The sequence below is a fragment of the Cnephaeus nilssonii genome (genome assembly GCF_951640355.1).
Source record: "Cnephaeus nilssonii genome assembly, chromosome: 2".
Classification (NCBI taxonomy): Eukaryota; Metazoa; Chordata; class Mammalia; order Chiroptera; family Vespertilionidae; genus Cnephaeus; species Cnephaeus nilssonii.
This window is the reverse complement of record NC_137073.1, coordinates 71,553,478-71,565,910: the sequence shown is the minus strand read 5'-3', so window position 1 is coordinate 71,565,910 and position 12,433 is coordinate 71,553,478.

Genomic DNA, 12,433 nt, shown 5'->3' with positions numbered 1-12,433 from the left:
TCAACTCCAATCGGAGCCCTGTCGCCAAACATGCCCTGTACTCACCCTCATCCTCAGCTTTGTCTTAAGGAAAATCTTTATTTGAACTTATGTAAACAGGTAAATGTTAGAGGCCAAACATACAGCCCCCTACCTCTGACAAGCGTGCCTGTCTCTTGCTCTTCTCCTATGAAAGGCCTCTCTTACTTTCTTCTCTCTGTCCATATAGCTAAAATATGCAGCCAATTCCAAAGGGATTTGGAGGATCACCAAAAATGAAGTGGACACCAAATGAAAATTTTTTCATCATAGTTGGAGTGCCCGTTTCTGAGCAGGCTTTGTGTTCACCAAGGCCATTGGCACCAAAAAGCAATTACAGAAGTTCTGCGATTGGATGCTTGCCCATTCCCCTAAACAAAGTTATTTTCCCATTTTAAAAAATCACAAACACTTTTTGAACCCTATTGGTGGGAATGCAGATTGGTGCAGCCACTATGGAAAAGAGAATGCAGCATCCTCAAAAAAATAAAAAAATGGAACTCCCTTATGACCCAGTGATTCCACTTCTGGGTATTTATCCAAAAAAATAACCAAACCCAAAACACTAATTCAAAAGAGTATGTTCACCCCTATGTTCATTGCAGCATCCTATCTAATAAAAGAGTAATATGCAAATTGACTGTACCTCTGCTATACCCACAAGCCATGCCCACAAGCCACCCCACAAGCCACGCCCACAAGCCAATCAGGAGCGAATATGCAAATAAACCCAACCAAGATGGCTATGGCCACGGACAACAGGAGGGAGGCTTGAGTTTCCCCAGCAATGGAGGAAGCCAAGCTTTCCGCCTGCGCTTGCCAGCCTAGGCCTCCACTCAATGCTACAAAGTTGCAATGATAGAAGATAAATAAATCCCAACAAAAATGGTGGCAGCCACGGAGCTGGAGAGAGCAGGTTGCCCCCGGTGATGGAGGAAGCCAAGCTTCTACAGCCCTGGCCCTCCTAGGCCTCCACTCCAGGCTATAAAGTTTCAATTATAGAAGGTAAATAAATCCCAACAGAAATGGCTGCCACCACGGAGCAAGCAGAAGGCTTGGCTCCGCTCCAGGCTACAAAGTTTCAATTGTAGAAGATAAATAAATCCCAGATACCAGGGCCTCTGCTTGGGTCGCCGGGGGGCGTGGCTGGCCTGCAAACCACCACAGGCCCCTCACCCAGGCCGCCCCATGCCCCAAGGGAACCCCCACCCTGATCCTGGGCACCCTTCAGGGCAAACCAGCTGGCCCCCACCCATGCACCAGGCCTCTATCCTATCTAATAAAAGAGTAATATGCAGATTGACCATCACTCCAACACACAAGATGGCTGCCCCCATGTGGTCAAAGATCCTGCCCTCATGTGGACACAAGATGGCCACCACAAGATGGCCAGCAGGGGAGGGAAGTTGGGAGGGACCAGGCCTGCAAGCGTGGGCAGTTGTGTGTGATCAGGCCAGTAGGGGAGGGCAGTTGGGAGGGACCAGGCCTGCAAGGGAGGGCAGTTGGGGGCGATCAAGCCTGCAGGGGAGGGCAGTTAGGGGTGACCAGGCTGGCAGAGGAGGGAAGTTGGGGGTGACCGGGCCTGCAGAGAAGGGCAGTTGGGGGGGACCAGGCCTGCAGGGGAGGGCAGTTAGGGGCAAACAGGCTGGCAGGGGAGCAGTTAGGTATCAATCAGGCTGGCAGGGGAGTGGTTAGGGGGTGATCAGGCTGGCAGGCAGAAGCGGTTAGGGGCAATCAGGAAGGCAGGCAGGCAAGCAGTTGGGAGCCAGCAGTCCTGGATTGTGAGAGGGATGTCCGACTGCCCATTGAAACAGGCAGTCGGACATTCCTCGAGGGGTCCCAGATTGGAGAGGGTGCAAGCTGGGCTGAGGGACCCCCCCCCCCCATGCACGAATTTCATGCACCAGGCCTCTAGTTATTTATAATAGTCAAAATATGAAAGCAATCCAATATATGAGTGGATAAAAAAGTTGTCATACATTTACACATTACTTGGCTGTAAAAAAAAAAAATTAAATCGTAGTGTTTGTGAAGGCATGGATGGACCCTAGGAGATACTATGCTCAGTGAAATAAATCAGAGAAAAACAAATACCTATGATTTCATTTATATGTGGAATCTATAGAACAATATAAACCAACAAACGAAATTAAAACAGACACATAGATGCAGAGATTGGACTGATGATTACCAGAGGGGAGGGGGTCGGGAGACTGGGTGAAAAAGCTGAAGGGATTAAGAAGTACAAACTGGTAGTTACTGAATAGTCACAAGGATGTAATGTACAGCATAGGGAATATAGTCAATAATATTGTAATAATTATGTATGGTGCCAGGTGGGTACTGGAAATATCAGATGGGAACACTTTATAAAGTATATGATTGTCTAATCACTATGCTGTACACCTGAAACTAATACAAAATAATACTAAATGTAAACTGTAATTGAAAAATATATAAAACTAATAAAGAAAGCCCTTTATTATTAATCAGTTATTACTAGTTAGAAGAGGGTTACTAGTGATTTTTGTTCTATTCATTATATTTGTGGTACTATATTTGTTTGCTTTTATAGTGAGCATGTATTTTTTTTTTGGTGATTTTTAAAAATTGTGGTAAAGAATACTCAACATCTACTCTTATAATTAGAAAAATAAGTTGTTTCCGTTATAGAATAATTGAAACCTGTATCAATAAAAGAATATTATCTGTGATTTGCATTAGGACAAGTTCAAGAGAGGCATAATGGAGTAAACCTATACAAACTATTGATGATATGATTTGCTTGCTGTACTGTTTAAAAATGGGTATGACATAGTGTTCTGAGTCCCTGCTAATTGGCCATGTGCCCTCTATCAATCCCCACTTGTGTTATCCTGGACTAGTCACCCACCCTCAATGGGTGTCACCCCCCTCATCTGTAAAATGGAACAATCCTTACTTTGTTATGAGGTTTAATGCACTCAGTAGGGTGCCTGACTTATAGACGACCCTGAAAAATGGAGCTTTTTCCTTCTGACTGGGAAAGACCGGACGTTTGTTCATTTACTTACATGGCCTAATACAGAATTTCATCCAACATTTTGGATTCTGGACACTACTTCCCATATTTAATGTTTCCTAATGGCCATCAGGTTTCCTGACAATACCTTTTCTTTCTTTTTTTCATGCGGTTCTTGACATCTGTATCGTAAAGGAAAAGAGTTGATGTAACTTTGATAATGTCAGAGCTGTTCATTCAATGAAGATTTACAGTGACACATCTAGGCTGTGCGAGAGAGGAAATACCAAGTTCCCAAATGGCAGCTCGTCTGTCACAGGGCTGCCCGGTGTCTGGATTTCCCCCACTCCTGAACGAGGCTGGAAGGTCTGAGCATCACTGGACCCAGAGCTGGAGCAAAAGAAAAACAAAGAGAAAACCCCACCCTTCAAGAAACTTAGTCAAGATGGGCATCAAGGATCCGGCACATGAGAGGAATAGAGACTAGAGTTAAATGCCAACACTAAAGACCCCAGGAGACAGCCTGTGAATGCAGCTGGTTGATGGAGACACTGCTAGGGTGATCCAGAGGGGAGAGTGCTGTGGGCTGCAGGGGTCTGCACAAGCTTCACCGAGAGAAGAAACTGGAGGGATGATAGAATTCAGACAGACGGAGGATGGGTTTGCCTTGAGAGCAGGAGGGTCAGGGCATGTTCGGTATAGGTGTCAGAGCGTTGTGAGAGGAAGCAGTGGGGCAGGAGGCTATGGAGATGTTAGAAGCCCCTGGCTCGTTTGTGTAAGTCACAAGACCTCAGTTTTCTCATTTTCCTGAGATGATGGAGCACATGTTCCTCATACTCCTGGCAGTTTTGACCTTCTATGTCCCTGAGCACTGACCTGAGGATAACAACTTGCTCCACCAAAAGGGGATCATTGGTTCCAGGAGCAGAGGATGAGAGTGGATCTGGGGAGACTCTGTTAGGGGCTTGTTGCCTCCTGTCCTTTCACCTTGCAAGGCAGGTATGATGCAGTGACTACCTGTGGGCTCCTCCCAGACAACCAGGGTTCACTCTTAGCTCTTACTGTTCCTTAGCTGTGCCTCAGTTTTATCCGCTGACAAATGAGGATGACCATAACAGTGCCTTCCTCCCAGCGTTCTTGTGTGGAAGTGCTTAGAACAGTGCCTGGTGCATAGTGAGGACTTAACAAATGTTAACAATTTGTCTTCTCTCTTGTTTGGTTGATTCCCTTAAGCTCCAACTGCATAGAGGCTTCTGCTATACAGAGGAGAAAGTCATTGGCCCCACAGCCCTGTGGGACCCAGTCTTACAGGTAGGAAGTGGGGACACTGTGATTGGCTCCCCCTGAAGCATGATGGGAGGCAGAGAGGAGTCAGGGTGGGCCAAAAATAGAATGCTTGGCAGACAAAGAGTGGTCCACTAAAAGCACTTCTGATCTCACTACCAAGTCTATGGAGAAGCAAAGCACATGTTATAGTTAACATTTTTAGGTGAGGATATCCAGAGCCCAAAGCTTAAGAGGTTCATGGGAGAGGGACGGTGGCAGGAATCCACCCATACCTGTCACTCCACATCCCTTCCCACCCTATTTCGCTGTAATAACCAAATCTCAAAATACTTTGTTTCCATGACATAAAGGCTGCCTTCTATTTCCTCTGGAGGTATCAATAGAAGTTGCTTCTTAGTCAACACAGCAAACATTTACTGTGCACCTACTGCATGCAAAGTACCCAAGGAAATCGAAGCACAGTCGAAGAGGAGTGGAACATGGCTCCTGTACATGCAAGCTTCTTAAACACAGTGGAGAAGTCAGCACAGCAAACTTACTTGGATACAGTGTAGTTTGTAAAAAGAACAGATCAGTTGATCCAAAGATTTATTTACTTATTTAATGGAGGTTGGAGAGTAGAAGACAATTTGAGTTGTCAATTATTTTGCTAAAGATATTAAAAACAAACAAATTATTATGTACAGTTACTATCATTTGATATAAAAAGGCTATTTTAATTCCTAAAATAAGAAGAGCAAAATTTTCAGAATGAAGAAAAGGCCTTTACATACTACATTGTCCTTATTTTTCTCATTTCACTTTTTATAAACCAGTGTTTTGAGAACCATGGCCTAAATGACTCCCTAAATGTCTCCTGCAAGATGACATATGGCACATTTTGATATTTCTAATTGAAGCCTGCTAAAAATGCAGGGACAAGCTATTGTATTATTCCATTGCCTGAGGAGGGCCCAGCAGTTGCTCTAATGGGGGCCTTCCAGTGATGCAGGCCTCCATAGGCAAGGCTCTGGAGGGTGAGCTGACCACCATGCCACTGATGGTGGATGTGGCCCAGGAGAGGCCTAGCTGCTTCCTGTGAGAACAGGTCAAAGTTAACCAGAGAAGTGTCTGTGGTGAAGGACTTCCAAAAACAAGTTTGTTTTTTTCTTTTTCTTGACCATTGCAACAATTTAGGATGGAAAACGCTCAAGGAATAATGTTACTATGTCATACATTAAAATTAGTAATCGAATTCCAAGAGAGTCTCAATGAATGGAAATCTAAAATTCCCCTACTTCTCAACATTTGTTGAACTGTGCTAATCTAACAGCAAAACTCCTTTTCCAAATACACTGAAGTCCACCCTGTGAGACCCTGCAAAGTATAGTTTGTTCCACATCTTGATTCAAAGTAATTTCACTATTTTTATTCTTAAAAATCATATTCCAGCCCCAACTGGTTTGGCTCAGTGGATAGAGCATTGGCCTGCAGACTGAAAGGTCCCAGGTTTGATTCTGGTCAAGGGCATGTACCTTGGTTGCGGGCACATCCCCAATAGGAGGTGTGCAGGAGGCAGCTGATCGATGTTTCTCTCTCATTGATGTTTCTAACTCTCTATCCCTCTCCCTTCCCCTCTGTAAAAAATTAATAAAATATATTTTTAAAAAAGTGAAAAAAATCACATTCCTCACCATTAAGTCAACTGAATATATTTTAAAAGTTCCTGTAATCTCTCAAGTTTATCCCCACAGTAATCTGACAAACTACAGTAACAGCACAGGAAATAACATCAAGGGATCATGAGCTGAAATTCAGCTCTTTAATTCCAAAAACAGCAGCATCAGAATTGGGGGTGGAGATTATCACCAGAGTTGGGGCAATTTCTCAATTTTCCTCAGATGCTATTAAAAAAAATAAGGTTTAAAGTATCCCCAGGATATTTTGCTTTCCACAAGAGCAATCTATAATCCAGCTTCTTTGTTCTCTTTCTCAACTATAGTGTGCTGGGGCTGACCAGCAGCTCCTGAACAACGATGAACAGATTACTCCGACACAGTTTTACTATGAAAGAGAGGGCTAAGGGGTTGCCTGGCTCAAGGGACCAAGCAGCCTCGATTGCCTGCCTCGTTAGCCTTTTATTGCAGTGTTTATCTTTAGATACAATTAGTAGGGTGAGTAATCTTGGGAGGACACATGTGTTTACATTGTTCTGAAGGCAAGGACACCCAAAAGATTAAGCATAAGAATTCCAGTAAACACCTGGGGGTCTGCACGTGCAGAGACTTGTTTGGAAAGGTCAGGGAATAATCAGGGGCGCTGCCTTCGACACTTCCCTAAGTCTCCCCTAAGTCAGAATTTCAATAAACAGGGCAGGTGGCCTTCCACACACTTTCCTTTTCTCAGAATGTCCTCCTTACAAACTTTCCAACCAAGTCTCATGTGCTCCCCAACAATAGTGCTTGCCAGTTTGTATTTGAGATTAAAATAGGACCCATGTAGATGTACTCTGAGTGAAAATTTGCTACACTTACCAACAGGAATAATTCTGTCATAAATAATGATCACAGCAGTAGATATCAGCAATTATACACCCAAAGAGTCATATAAGTAAACTCATTGACAGTTAACTTCACACAATGCATGCAAACAAAAGCAAATGAAAATGCATATGCTACACAGTGTAACAACTCTCAGGCTTGAGTCTTCTGAAGTTATTCCTCTACCAGTCTAGGCCTGTGGGTTTCTGAGGTTTCCTTTTTAATCCCTCTGGTTCACATTGCCTTGTTAATAGAAGCATCACAGAATTTATGAACTGGGTCAAGTCTTAGACATAGAGACCACAATTTTATAAAATGAATGTGCATCCCAATCCCAATTTTCACATTTGATTTCAGCACTAAAGGAGAGCAGAACTATTATTTGAATGAAATATGAGTATTGAATTCTGCAGGAGAAAATGAAACATACTCCTATGCCAACTTCCAAGCAATATTCCTGGGTCTAAAGTATAGTGTGGGGCAATGCCTGATGGTTCTCCCAGGAAATTGAGCTTGTCCCCAGCATGGGCAATCTAGTGACTCTATCAAACAGAAAATGCTTTATTGTCTATTATAAAAGAACTAGAGGCCTGGTGCATGAATTCATGCCCAGGTGGGGTCTGGCCGGCCCGCTCCGATCAGGGCCTATTGGAGCTGGGTTGGCCAGGGGGAGGGGATATAGGAGGTTGGCGGGCCAGCCCTGCCCCCAATCGGGGTGAGGGGGGCGGATCTAGGGCTGGGCCGGCTGGTGGGAAGGGCCACAGTGAAGGTCATAGCAACCCGTTGTTCCAGTCATTCTGGTCGCTTGGCTTTTATATATATAGATGAGGTAGCAATGGCTAAAGATTGGTCAAGGGAAGGAAGTTGTTAGATAATTGAGACTTCTGCTGATTTCTTGGCATTTTGGCTAAGACCAGCAATTGTGGTCTTAGAATAATAGGGTAGAATTACTATGTGAGTAAAATAATAATAGCTAACTAACGAATACATACTATGCCCCCAGCACTGTGCTCAACCTTTATATACATTAATCCTTGCAACAAACCTATGATGTCAGTGTCATTATCATCATCATCATCATCCCTACTTGCAGATTAGGATATCCATGGACATATTTGCAGTGGATTCTGAGGTGCCAGCTCATAGAGTTGCCCAAAGTCTTACTTTGATAAGTGGCAGAGCCAGGATTTGAACCGTGATGTGTTTGACTTTAGAGCTAGAGATGGATATTATCCTTCCACCCCCAGCATTCACAGAAAACAGTGCTGCCTCAGGTGTGCTGTCTCTGGAGCTCTGGGAGGCCCCGTGGTGCTTTGCCTTCCTTGCTCAAGTGACATTTATTGGGGAGCTTCTCTACCTTGCATTTTGCTCCCAGATCTTTACTGAGGAGTCTCACCCAGGCTTGTCTTCTTCCGTTCAAATTACTTGTGCTCCAGCCTCTGCTTACAACAGGATTATGTCCATCGATCATTGGAAAAAACGGCTTTAGTGGTGACATTTCTCCTCTGCTGGAAGAGATGTTTAATTTTCATGCTGCTGTGGATGGGCCACAGCTAGGCTTGGTAAAAATCAAAACCTAAAGTTAGCCAAACCCTAAAAATGCTAATAGCATTTGGTCAATTGAATTGCTACATAAATTCTGAGAGGTGCTAGGCAGGGTCAGATTGACAATAATGCTTGATGTAGGGCCTGGAGCCCACGGGAGAGGTGTGAACAGGTTCCTTCCGGCCACCTTTCCTCTCCCTTGAACCTTCCCCAGCAAAGCTCCTTCTCTCCCAGGTCTGAGGTCAGGCTCCTCATCTTCATGTTCTGAGACTGTGATTCCTAGGGAACTTTTCAAAGTGCTATAGAATTAAAAACAAGAACGAAAAGGCATTATTAGTTATACCTAACATGCATGGTGCACTTAGTCTCCTGGGCTAAGCATATTATCATTACCCGTTCAAGGAAGCTCTAGGATCCTGAGCAGTTGCCTATCTTCCTTGAATCACAGACTGCAAATAGCAGAGTTGGGATTTGAACTTTGAGCTTTGAGCATGAGCTTTTTGCCAAAATCCATGTTTCTATATTACCAAACACTCCCTGCCCAGGCGAGGCCCTGTACAACGCCTTGCAGAAAAAATAGAGCATAGAGCAATCAGTTATGATCACTCTTCAAAGAGTCTACAATCTGATTAGTAAGATGAAATATTAAAAACACAAAAGTTACGGACACAAAAAAGTTAAGTTGTACTTCTAAAAAGGTTGCTTGGAATACAAAATTGGTTGTCGAGTAGATTTTACTAACCCTAATTCAGAGCGGGCAGAGGGGGGGGTTCTGGTTCAAGGTGGAAGGCCTCAGGGTGGAGGTAGGGCTTAGTGAGACACGCAGAAAGACTGGGTTCCCCACAATTCCCGGGAGGAACCCTCCCAGTGAAAGCAGGGCCAACTCCAGGGTAAGGACAGGTAAGTATAGACCAGGACATAGGGGTGAGGCTGGACTGGAAAGACTCTTGCGGGACAGATTAAGGGCTGGATATTATGCCTAACAGCATCACGCCAACCCCAGCGTTCCTATAAAACAGTGCTGCCTCCTCAGGTGTGCTATCTCTCGAGCGTCAGGAGGCTCCGAAGGTTCTGAGCATGAGATGGATGCACGCAAAATGATCCCCTTGCTCAGTCACTTAGGATGGCAACAGGACAGTTGGTGATATTTATCATTTATGTAGATGCCCAGCATCTATTTATAAGTAAAATTTTAAATTGAAATATAACACACATATGAGAAAAGTGCGCACATCATAAGCAGATAGCACTTTCAATTTTGATAAAGGGGAACAACTATGTAACCAGCAAATACATCATGATTTAGAAAATGTCACCACCCTAGAAGGCTCTCTCCTACTCCCTCCCAGTCAGTAATCTCCAGAGGTTACCACTGTTCTGATTTCCATCACCATACATTACTTTTGCCTGCACTTTAGTTTTGTATAAATGGAACCATATACCACATACTCTTTAGTGTTGGGCTATTTTTCTCAACATAATGTTTGGGAGATTTATCTTGACTCTTTCCTGCAGCGTATCTCATTCATTTCATTGCTGTGTATTATCCCATGGCATGACTATATCTCAATTGATGTAGCTGTTCTGATGTTGATGGGCATCTGGGTTGTTTCCAGCTTGGGGCGATCATGAATACTGCTGATATGAACATTCTGTGTGCAGCACATTTTGCAGAGCCGTCCCCATGCAGGAGAGCCCAGGTTATGAGTTCTGCCTTCCCCAAGTGGAAAATAGACCTCAACTGCCCACTTCCCCAGCTGCATTGGCCTGTGACCTAGGCTTTGCCAATTAGATGTCCCAGCCTATGACTTCAGTTTGAGGGGAAATCATGAGGAAGCAGCTGGTGAGAGTGATGAGTGAAGAGACTCTGAGCTTCCAGGGGCAGAGTGGCGCTGTAGATGGTGCCTGTGATGCCAGCACCAGACATGGCACTCCGCCTCCCAGCAGTCCTGGGAGGTCCCCTGCTATTGTCCCCATGTCCCAAATTTCAAAGCCTTCTTTGAGCCCTTTTAATAAATTATTTTTTTAAAATATATTTTATTGATTTTTTACAGAGAGGAAGAGAGAGGGATAGAGAGCTAGAAACATCGATGAGAGAGAAACATCGATCAGCTGCCTCTTGCACACCCCCAACTGGGGATGTGCCCGCAACCAAGGTACATGCCCTTGACCGGAATCGAACCTGGGACCCTTGAGTCTGCAGGCCAACGCTCTATCCACTGAGCCAAACCGGTCTCGGCCCTTTTAATAAATTCTTATTCTGCTTAAAAAACCTAGGATGGGTTCTTTAATTCCTGAAGAGAAAGAAGTATTAGAACAAGACTAGATAAGCCTTATCTGACCAGTATGGGAACAGGAGATATAATGTCTGTTTTAGAAATGTGGACAAGTCCCATTTAATGCTTAAAAGCATGGACTCTAGAGCCAGACTTCCTGGGTTCAAATTCTTTATGATTTGCAAGCTGTGTGACCTTGGGCAAGTTACTCAACCTCTCTGTGCCTTAGTTTCTTCATGGTAAGATAGTGAGAAAGCACAGGTTGTTGTAGGGATGAAATGGGTTAACTTATGGCACAGCATGGTCCAACACCTGGCAACAGTAAGTGCTATGTGTGTTTGCCTTTTTCACTATAATTTCTTATGACAGGCTCCTGGGCTCTTTCAGATAAAAACTGAGTCAGCAGGAAAGTGCCAGCAGGAGTAAGTGACTCATTTGAACAGTATTATTTGCACAGTGGGAACCTCCAGTGTGTATGGTTCAAAAGAATGGAGGAAGGGAACTGTAGTGGTCAAAGAGGGTGGGCAGAGATGGCCTTGACCGACTTGGGAGCCCCACTTCCAGGGTGCTGAGGGCTCCCTCGGCTCCTCACCATTCCCTTCTCTTTATTTCTATTCCCTCCTCAAACGCTAGAATCGGTTTTCTCTATGTGAAATCAAGTGTGTGAGTGTCCCTCCCGTCCCAGGGTCTTACATTACAATCTGGGGTCCCTACTTTTCCACTGAAGCCTGATTCTTTTCTAATAATTTCTCAACCCACGGAGAGGACACCTCCTTTGTGGGATGTAGAGGTTTGCACAGTAGATTTTCACCTCTGAGGCAGGATGCCTCTCATTTTGTAGGATCGGTGGGGCTTGCAGTATGAAAAGCCCCACAAAACATCAGAGACCCCTTCCTGAGAACCCGGGCGCTGCACCGCAGGAATTGGCACTGTCAGGGCAAGTCCTACCACGTGGCACATCTGAGCCGGAGTCCAGGCCTGGGATTTGGGGCAGGAGTGCGTGCTGCCTTGTCGGAGTTCCTCCCTCAGAAGTGGCCCAACTGCGTTTAGAGTAGCGATTGAACGGTGAGTATAACCCTCCATGTGACCAGGACGATCCCTACTTCAAACATTCTGCCCTGTTTTTCCTGCTAGGAAACTTCAGTTTCTTAGCCCAAATGCTCTGATTTCTATTTCTGTAAATATGGTCAGCCCAGGTGTGTTATCAGTCTGAGAGAGCAGAAAAGAGGGAAGGTGGTCTCCCCTGAGCCTAATCTGGGGTGTGAGCTGCACTGAATTCCATGGAATGGAAAGGGTAGGGCACACGCTTGGAGAAGCCCCGGGGTGGTCCCCGGGCCACCCACACCAGCAGGTCTATGCCCAGATGCCCCTTCCACTACTGAGCCACACCCCCTGAGATCCTGAGGACAGCTGTGCTGCGTCAGGGGTGTCAAGGCTGAGTGCTGCTGAGGTCTTGTCCTGGGCGAACTTACACTCTGAGGAAAGGATTGGACAAGCACACAAAAAACTGCAACCTGAAGCAGAAAACAGAGAAGCATCATGAAGGCCTGGGCTACTTAGGGTGCATCTTTTTCTCATGCACAGGAATCATGCAGTTTTCTCTGAGGCTGCCCTGCACTGCCACTTGATTTTTGCTTAGCTCTCGCTGGACTAATATTTGTCCTCACGTGTCACTCCAACCTCATTACACTGCACATGACAGAAACCGCAGCTGAGAATGCAGACTTCAGTGCTGGCTTCACCCGAAGGTGCAGCATATCATCACCCCCTCCCCCCTCACCCACCCT